Source organism: Rattus rattus, chromosome 1 (assembly GCF_011064425.1).
Source record: "Rattus rattus isolate New Zealand chromosome 1, Rrattus_CSIRO_v1, whole genome shotgun sequence".
NCBI lineage: Eukaryota > Metazoa > Chordata > Mammalia > Rodentia > Muridae > Rattus > Rattus rattus.
The window spans coordinates 188,578,469-188,589,369 of NC_046154.1; the positions used below are offsets into that span (position 1 = coordinate 188,578,469).

Genomic DNA, 10,901 nt, shown 5'->3' on the forward strand with positions numbered 1-10,901 from the left:
ATTTGAAAACACAAATACATGGGAGAATTTGAAGGGAAGGGGGAAATGCTTTAATTGAATTATAATCTCAAGAATGTGTTTTTAATTTAAACCTTTAATGAAAAGTTCTTTCAGTCAATCAAATAATTGCATTCATCTCAAAACAATGCTAAGCTTCGTGATAGCAACATGAAGTTTAATTGAGGCACTTGAGTGCCATGGGAATAGTCTATTGCAGGGAATAGCTGTTCCTCTATTTATGCTTTACCTGGTGGGCTGTCCTGGTTGAGAAGGGAGGGCGCAGAATCAAAGGCCTCGCCATTCCAAGGCCACAATAAAGAATGTGGAAAAACACAGCAATGGGTAACAAGATCTACATGGCGCTGTCATAGAAAGTGAAATACAGAAGCGCTGGGGTGTCTGAAGCAACAAAGCCAAATCCAGGCAAGCCCACAGAACGGGGTAGGCAGGGGTTCCCCAGTTTCTACAGAGCATTTAGAGCTAGAACATTGCATCTGCTTCCCTGACCCACCAATAGGTTTCTTTGCATAGACTCCAGAGCTGAGACTACAACTCTCGAGGCTTGATTGGGGCTTTAGAAGGTGATCTCTCGTTTGCTCTTCTGTGTTTGTTCTCACTGGTCAAGATAACGCTTAGTTTCAAATGTCCAATGAAGACGTAGTCTGTGCCAAGAAAGATAAACTAAGTATATAACACCATTAGTACGAATGCCGCATATACATTGAATAGAATATACACAAGGGTGCTGCATGAAAATGACTGTGACCTAATTTTTATTCTGACTCAGATTGTTGGTGAGTAAAACAGGAGACGAGCAGTGCCCATTCCACACCAGGCCCTTTCCATCCATTGCATAGCCTCACAGGGGCAGGCTGATACATGTGCTGAAAGGCAAAACTAAAGCATTATTACAAGATGGGCTCTGAAATCACCCACCCAGAAAAGGTATTCACTCGGTCTTCCTTTAGCAGTCAGGATGCTTACATGGAGTACTACCAAACTAAATTCCAAAGGCTTGAAAGAGCTGGGATAGTTTTCTATAAGATCAAATACAGCGCCTCACGCACAGCATGGAAGAGGTGTTTACTGACTAGAATGCCTTCCTCGGAAATAGCAAACTACCAAGGTTTAGGGGAAAAGAAAAAAAACATGCACCACACACCAATGACTCTGCAACATCAGGCCTCTTTGTACATTTGTATGCACATATGAGGAAAACATAGAGATCATAGCACACCGGTGTTAAAGGACGTTTTGTGCAAAGCCCAGATCTACTACCTTCGGAGGGTCTTGGTCTTCCCTGGGTTCAGCCTCATTACCAATGCAAGAAAAACGTAACTATTCTGCTGATTGCTCTCAGGATGATTGTAAGAATCAATATGAATACCTACCAGGGTACATACAGCATAGCAAATGAGCCAGAAGTATCAGCCCCCTCCTTAACCATACACGGCGGAATTTTCACTACATGCAAATGCCAGATCAGATACCTTTGAGGAAGAACCTAATGGAATAGGGATGGCGGGAACCGAAGTGACACGTAACTGTGCTTTCACAAACAGCTGCTTAGATGGCACCCCAGAAGTGAGCCACCGTCCTGTGTCTATCCCCTCCAGCCAGCTGCTTTATTGTAACCCATACAGAGTTCCAAGCGGGGCCTTATCTGACCTCTGCTCGGCCTCCTGCATGAAATAGGTCTACTTCATCCTCCACAGTGCAGCCTGCGGCTGACAGCCCCCACCTTGCAGCAGCAGGACCCTGCTGTAGCCTGTCACTCAAGTGGGAGGGAGGGCTTTTTTCTAAAGCCTGCCAAGCATGCCTATCGCATACCTATAGCCTCCTGAATATGTCAAGTGAAAACGCCTACAGTACGCATGACGATGTTCCGAGGTCCTCTATCCTCCCCTCCATCCTGCATCCCTTCCTGCATGGTTGAGAAGCCTTGACAATGGACCGCTCCTACCAATACTCAGAATGGAATGATGGAAGGATATGTGCTGGATTTAAATGCTGGACCATTCTTACCAAAGGAAGGGAGGGCAGAAATGAAGTCTCCTTTATGATCTTAATGATTTCTTACCTCCCTTACGAGAGGATTACCATAGTTACTGCCATTACCATTTAGCAACGGCTTTCGCGTAGCTGGAGGAAAGATGTTGCAATTCAGTAATAATCATGAAAAGACTAACAGATTTGTTATATTAATGCATATGGAGGTGTCCTCCGTGCTAATTAGTTCTAAATAATACACTAAACAACTGTGTACTAGAAGTGCTTACCTTCTTCCATGTGCATAAGTAGCTGAAAATCCTCATATATAAAAGACATTGTGGACCATGAATGTCCCCCTCAAATACTATATGCTTTCACTCACCTATGCTTATGATTACAATTCTAAGGATGCACAATTCATTCTTAGTTAAAAAAAAAAAGATTGTTTTTAAAAGTCCTAACTTTATATTCTAATTACAACGAATCCATTGACAGTTTTTTCCAAGATATTCCCTAAATGTCTAAATCTATTTGCCATGTGAAGTGTCTCAAAACACTGTTATATCCATGTATTTAAAATAAAGTAGCAGAAAACATTATCCTACGGTCTCTCTTATTTCTGGCAGTTTTGTATAAATACATTGCACTAGAGAGAACTGTTGCATGTTAAATGCTAAAATAGTTTAAATACAGCTTTATCAATGTGGGGGCTAATTACATATGTCCATGTAAAACTCAGCAGGAAATGTTTCACTGCACGGTCTTCTAACACGAGCTTTTGACTTTTAAAAGGCAGGGCTACCTGCTATTGCATTGTGCTGGTTGACAAGGAAAAGCTCAAGTCTACAATCACGAATATTTCTTTAAATGGAATATTGTCTCCGCCAAAACTTCGGTCTGACCATACTAAATCATTCACAAAGACGATAATACCACCGTATCGAATCTGTAGTGTCAACAGGTTTACGATCACACACACACACACACACTTGATGAGCTGAACATTGTACCTAGCCTTCAATAATGCCTGCAGTGTGACAGGGTCTGATGGTTACCATAGTGATCATGTGGCAGCTTCTGATTTATTACCCTGTTCTCTGGGACTGGGATGGCCTCCCAGCTATACCTTCGGTAGCTGTTTCAGATTTGAGAGCTACACGGTGATAAATATCTACTATCTCAAAGACAGACTCAGCAAGATGTATGTAACCTTGGAAAGCACAGCTTCACATGCAAATTGTCAGCTTTGCCTTCCTTCTTAGATTGTAAGAGCGTGATTCCATGAGGAAGGGGGACCTCTGCCCTCTGACACAGGGATTGTTCTCCTTGGGGACTGTTATTTTCAGAGACACTGCCTACTGAATATTTAAGCAGTCTGAAGTAGAAGACAGGGCAATGAATTCTGCCGAGGCTAGCCCAGGCAGAACATGGATTGCAGAAGCAAGCATGCGTCGAGGCAATTAGTAAGACTTTCAGCTACGCGGCGCCAAATCCTCAGCCTGGTCAGAAAGTTATCACCATCAATCAATAGATCACGTCTTTCATTTTCCACTAATTGACACAGTGGATGCCTCCACACAGAAGCCCAAAAAGAGCATCTGAGAGAGAATAAATCTCACAGCTGGGTGTCCATTTGCCAAGCTTCTGAGTAAAATGCCAAAGGAAGATGAGTGTGTGTTTCAAAAGGATAAAAATATAATAATATAATACCTAGCCAGTTCTATCTGATATTTGCTCCAGGAGACATACCAGGCCAGAATACTGGGGATTTGTAATAGAAATCTGTCAAACAACTACCTGGTACCAAATGTCAGCTGCCACCACTGTGTGCACACTATGGTCCTAGAAGACGATGATGTATCATTTCACCCTGTTACATTGTTTCCGGTTGTTCTTTCATTTGACTGCACGGTAATAAATGCCAGGAGCCTTCCAAGCTCATCAGTCTCACAAGCACCATGCACTAATTTGTGTATTAGAAAGTCCCACATGGCTTCCGGGGTATTGATTCTGCCATCTAACTCTTTAGCTTTGACAGGAGGGATATTGCTTTTTTAGAATAAATAAAACTATCTCTACAGTCATTAACATGCAGCCCTCAGAACTGCTTTTGCAGAAACCCTTTCAAAAGACAAAAGGCAACATGGTATTTTCACCACATAATAGGTCAGGGCAAAGGAAGACCTGTTTCCTCCGTTTCGCAAGTCCAATGCTATAGTATAACCACCAGGAAGAGAGAAATGCAGTTTCTGATTTGTGGATTCATCAAATCCGTACAAGCATTTATGTGCTGTCCATAAATTGTTGCTGACTTAACTGAAAAGGGTAAGATACATAATACCAAGTGTTATTTATTGTGTTTTATTGGTAGATGGGGCCACAGGGGAAGATCAAATAAGTCCAAAGATCTCTCATTATTCAACAACTTACAAACACACATGTGCAACCTATATAGTTCCTTCAAAAATCATATATACTAGCCAAGTATTTGAGAGATAAAGAGAGCAGGAAAACAAGGCAGAAATTGATTGCTTTGAATTAGCTATTTGATTCTGTACTGAGGGGAAAATACTTAATCCGATACAACCAACTCTCTCCACTGCCATGCACACAACACGCCCCTTAGGTCTTTATAATAAATGGTTACATGTAACAAGCACTGTAATGTATTTAATGGAATCAGATCTGTGTATTCCCACGATTTAGAACTCACAAGCACCTCACAAAAGACCAATTTAGGATTAATACATTTTTATTTTAAATCAATTTATGAAAAGGAATTCACACCATCGGATTAGACATTAAGTCATAGTTTATCAGCATCTAGGGTAGAACTTATATTTTGAAAAGCAGTATCATGTGTCTAGTGTTAGGAAACTGTAAAGTTACAAATGGATTTGCAAAAATTTCACAGCGGTCCTCATCTGTGCAAACACAAATTAAGTAAATACGTGACGTAAAGAAGAGGCTGAACCTTAATTACAAATAAAGAGGAAGCATTCCACACAGGCTCGCACAATCACTACAGTTCCAATGCTGTAGCCTCTGCCCCAACATTCTTAGCATCTGGTCCTCCAAGTCCACTTTACATGACTGCATCCTACCACTAACTCACCCCAATCCACATCAGACTCAGACAGACATTCTTCTCTAAGGAAAGAATGAAGAAAAGAAGAGGAAAATGGTGCTTTTTTTTTTATCTTTTTCTTTATTGAATAACTTCTTTATCTACATTTCAAATGTTTTCTCCCTTCCTGGTTTCCCTTCCAGAAACCCCCTATCCCATCATCCCGTCCCCTGCCTCCATGTGGGTGCTCCTTCACCCACTCCCTCCTGACTCCCTGTCCTGGCATTCCCCTACACTGGGACATCGAACCTTCAAAGGACCAAAGGCCTAGCCTCCTGTTGATGCCCAACAAGGCCATCCTCTGTTACGTGTGCAGCTAGAGCCATGGGTCCTTCCATGTGTTTTCTTTGGTCGGTGGTTTAGTCCCTGGGAGCTCTGGGGTATCTGGTTGGTTGATATTGTTGTTCTTCCTATAGGGTTGCAAACCCCCTCAGCTACCTCAGTCCTTTCTCTTACTCCTCCATTGGGGACCTGTTCTCAGTTCAATGGCTGGCTGCAAGCATCCATGGCTCAGTGGTTAAGAGCACTGACTGCTCTTCCAGAGGTCCTGAGTTCAATTCCCAGCAACCACATGGTGGCTCACAACCATCTGTAATGAGATATGATGCCCCCTTCTGGTGTGTCTGAAGACAGCAACAGTGTGCTCAGATACATAAAATAAGATTTCTTTAAAAAAAAAAAAAAAAAGTACTCATAGGGCTGGAGAGATGTCTCAAAAGTTAAGAACACCAGCTGCTCTTCCAGAAGTCCTGAGTTCAATTCTCATAATAATCTATAATGTGACTCATAACCATTTACAATGGTAATAGCACTTTTTGTCCTTTTTCTTCCTTTATCCCACCAAGCCAAAAACTCAGTGAAGCAAGTGATCAAAACTAAAATGGCTAAAGTCCCAAATGCCCTGGAGATGTAGCTCAGTGACAAGTGTAGCATGCTCAGACTGTAGGTTTGATCCAAAGAACTACCAAAAACATGTAAAATAGGCAACGTAATATTAAAGAAGGAAGTCAGACACAAACAAATCAAAGCATACTACATCTGCCCAGAATGGTATATACCTACAATCCTAGGGGTCAATGCAAGGGTAACAGATGATTCAACACTAACCTGGGCCACATAAAAAGACCCTGTCTCAAAAATGGTGGGGGGAGGATGATACACAACATAAAGCTAGAGAAATCAACAGAGTGTGGTGCTGGTGAAATAACAGAATAAACCATTGGAACAAGATAGAGAAACAGACCCACACAGAAACAGTACAGTGGCTCCTGAGACCAGCCCATAATGAAGCACTCTCTCCAACAAATAGTTAAAAATAAATGGACAACTGTATGTTTTTAAACCTTCATAATTCCTCATAATGTTCAAAAATTACACAAACTAAATCAGAGGCCACAATGTACAGAAGAGAGCTATAAGGAAGCCAGAGGTAAGAATGAAAAGGTAGATGCCGTGGAGTTTGACAGTGACTTTCTACACATCTCTAAAAGCATGATGTAAGTAAGAATGGAAGAACTGAAGAGTAGCTGGACTCCAGTTCTTAAATCTCTGCCTCAAGAAAAGACAATACATTGTAAGTGCAGGCATGGTGAGCATTCTTCCAATGCATATACTTAACGGAGGATTGTCATCCAAAATGTAAAACGAAGTCTTTAAAAGTCCAGAATAACAAACAATTCAATGAAGAAATAGGTCTAAAGACCTTAACAGAAAGCTCAAAAAATAAATGTTCAGGTGGTAAATAACCACATGAAAATGGGCAGGCTTCCACGAGAGACAGCAAAATAAAACATCAACTAGATACCACTGCACAGCTGATGGAATGACCAAAACCCACTCTACTGACAGAAATTCTACCTTCTCACTGGTGGGCATACAGAAGAGTGCAGCCATTTTGGAAGATGGTTTGAAAGTAAATTATAGGCTGTCATCCACAAAAACTCAAAAACATATCTGTTTTTTTTTTAAAAAAAAAGCATGTGGACATTGACAGCTATCAAAACTTAGGAAGAATTAAACTTTCTTTCAGTAGGTAAATAAAATATGATAGACCCAAATAGGGATGTGAATAAATGAGCTAAAATCCCATGTGAAAAACTGAAATTCATATTTTCCCCCAATCCTAAGAGGTCTCATGCTGTATAAATCTGATTACATGACATTCGTATGGAGAGAGAAAGATACCATTGGTCACCAAGGAGTAGGCAAGAGAGAAAGACAGCTAAGGCCAGTAAAGGATTTTGAAAACGGTGAAATTATTCTAGATCATGCCACTATCATGGACACAGTCTATATTCATGCAAACTCACTGGATGAATGCTATGCTATACCACTCTGATGGAGACCATTGATAACAGGAAAGACTAAACTTATGTACAGGAAGAGGGTTCATTAGAAAACTCTGCACCTTGTGCTCCATCCATTAACTTCAAATTACTAAATTTAAAAAAAAAAAAAAAAACACTTAAAGAAGCAAAGCAGAATACAAACCGCCAACCTTTTCCTGACCTCTAACTCTGAGTCAGCTGAATTAATCCCCCACTGAGAACCAGAGCTCCAACTGGAAAAAGAAGAGTGTTGACAGAGAAGTCCCTGGCCTTCAACACCTTCCGTTTAGGTCGCTCCTGTGAATACTCTCCCTTCACTCTCCTTACCTCGCAGTCCACCACGAGTTAACAACTGTCAGGCAGGCAAGAGGCACTGTGGCCCAGAGGTCAGCAATCTTATTAAATCCCTATGCCGCCAGTGGGACTAAGCAGTGCCCACGTAGCTCAGTGCAAGGCGGGGAGAAAATGATTGAAGAGAACGAGTTAGAAAAGCCAGAGGGGAAATGCGAAAGAATATGAGCTGACCGAGAGCAAGTCGTAAGGAGAAAACCACACAATTCCACGCTGAGACAGGACCCCACTCCTCTTCTAAGAATATGTCAGTCGAGAAACCATTTTCCATAATTGAATTATCGTTGGAACTGGGAAATTCCCCCAAGATGGAGCACGATCTTGTACTTCTATAATAGATGCCATTCTTCTGTGATTACACTATCCCCACCCCAAAGTACGAGGGTAGTCCTCCTTTGACATTTTGTAGACAAGTGCTAAAATTCTGCAAGTATGAAACATATTGACTTTTATTTTTACAATGGCAGTGTTCCAAGAGACAATGCACTCTGTCATTTTAATGAGCACGAATCGGACTGGAATAAGCACACATGATACCATTCCTCATTTTTAATATGCTAAATAGGCAAGGAGACAAACTTTCCAGCATTACTACTGCAAGGTTATGTCCATACTGTTTGCCACTGTCTAACTACTGACTGTTTTCAAACACCATACGTTGAGTAAAAGTTTATTGTTAACAAAAAGTATTCGTCTCATAATTCACACAACTACTTATTTTGAGAAAAGGCATCTATGATTACAGTTACGTATGTTCAAGTTCTGGGTTTGTGACATCCAGAGTTTTAAAATTGCTCATAACAAAAGAAATTTTCAACCTAGAGATAGCAGACAGATAAGAACATAACCTGTGAAAAGTAGGTAAGGCCTGTGGTCATCAAACCTGAAGTTATCACCTCAATTCAAGAAAGGACATAGATATATACATATACATATACATATACATGTACATGTATGTACATGTACATGTACATGTACATGTACACATACATATATATCCTTTCCCTATATATATTATATGGCATAAATATATCATATATACATATGTATGTATACATATATGCATGTGTTGATATATATCATATATACATACATATATGTGTGTATATCTGTACATGGTAATAAGTAAAATATTTGGTTTAGAAGTTGTCACAGGTAGTATATGATGGTATAGATATAATCTCTCAGTGCTTCCCCCTTTCCCTGTTGCTTAGGCCTCTGTTAACCACAGAACCATGAACAATTATATTAGAGTGATCTGGGATGTTTGCTGAGGGTGTGTGTGTGTGTGTGTGTGTGTGTGTGTGTGTGTGTGTGGTTGATATATGGTTTATACATACACACAATAGATAGATAGACAGACAGACAGACAGACAGACAGGAAACCTTGATGACAATGTTAAGAAACTGGGCATTCTCTAGGATTAGTTAGCAGCCCAGTCACTTGCCGCAATGCCAGCACATCTACAACGAGACTTAAGTAAGCAGCATTTATATTCTTTCTTCCAAAATTATGGGCTTAATCAAACAGAGCTCAGTAAGTGGACCAAATGCTCTGACCCTCCAATATGGCACCAACTGCAGTTTAAATACTTCATTCCCTTTCCTTCTCCTAATCCCAAGTCCATTTCCCCTGGCAGACAAGATGAAACAGAAACAGACTGGGCCAACACAAGAGAGGAATTGGTTCTGATCCCTCAAATCAACAAGCCACTTTGGTGTCCCCTCAGCGAACATCCCAGATCACGTGAATATAGTTGTTCACAGCCCTGTGGTAAGCAGAGGCCTAAGCAACAGGCGAGGAGGGAAGCACTCATGGATTACGTCCTGCTCACCATCCTGTCACCTGTCATCCTGCTCACTGGTGTCACCATCATATACTTCATGTGACAACTTCTAAACCAAATATTTTACTTATTACCATGTCCATGATACTTACATAGCCGCTCTGGGTGGAAAAGCTGGACTAGATCATCTCAAATTCCCTTCAAAACCTCTCACCTCATGCAACATGCAAGCAGCACACCAACTCAGAAGAGTTAAGTTAAAAAAAAAACTGACATTTTTTCTCTCTCCAAGGTAAGATATATTCAAATTCATTTATATGGAACCTAGTGAAGACCTACTATGTGAAGGTTATTTTTCTATGTAGTAACCCCAAATCAATAAAGTATCCAAAGGTGGTGATCCCAGGAGCTTACGCTGCAGTGTTACATTACACCCACCATGAAACCCTTCAACTATTACAAAGAACAGAAACCATTCGAAAGGTTCATTTGGGGCTAGAGAGAGGGCTCATGGTTTGGGTGATTGCTATATAGGCAAAAGTACTCAAGTTCAAGTCCCTCGACCCCACATAAATGTGGGTGAAGGATTGTGGCCTGCCTATAATTTGCAGTGACCTCTTCAATCACATTCCACCATCTGTTTTTGAGGCAGGATGCCTCGCTTGGACCATAACTTGTTGACTCGGCTACTCTGTCCAGCCAGCTTACTCAGGGGGTCCCTTGTGTCTGCATCCTCAGCAGTGGAATCGTAGGTAGACATAAACAGGAGTGCTAAGAATCCAGACTCTGATCCGCTACTCTCACCGTAAGTTCTGAGTCATCTCTCCAGTTCCAGAGTCCAATTCCGTGAGTGCTTCTCGGGTTATTCTCACCACGCATCATGCTGCGAACCCCAAACACCTCATAGGCATTGACTGTATCATTCACTTCATTTGTCATTACTGTGTACCAGCTATGATGGGGAAGACTGAGGTAAAGTTGACGGATCGAGTATGTGTTAGAGAACATACAAATACAGAGATCCAAATAGAATTTTTAAATTATGGTAAGACAAATTCCCAGTATCATAGATTTTACTATGCCTCTTTGAATATTCGGTACTTAGTTGTAAATAAGTTATTGTATCACAAGAAAGTAAAAAACAGAAAGTGTCAAGGAATCACAAAGATTGGTGTAGTTTAACAAGGGAGAGGAAAAAAATGAAATATCAAATAACCAAAAGCCATCACAGATTACGAAATATATCCTGGAGCTGGGGGGGGGGAGGGTGGAGTCAAGAGCAAATATCATCCAAATACTGTGTATGTGCGTATGAAA

General features: G+C 40.9%; 1 pseudogene; it reads right to left on the reverse strand.

The window, feature by feature from the left end:
* LOC116914444 overlaps positions 1 to 10,523 on the reverse strand; it is a 33,471-nt pseudogene extending 22,948 nt beyond the window's left edge.
* Positions 10,524 to 10,901: the final 378 nt, after the last annotated feature.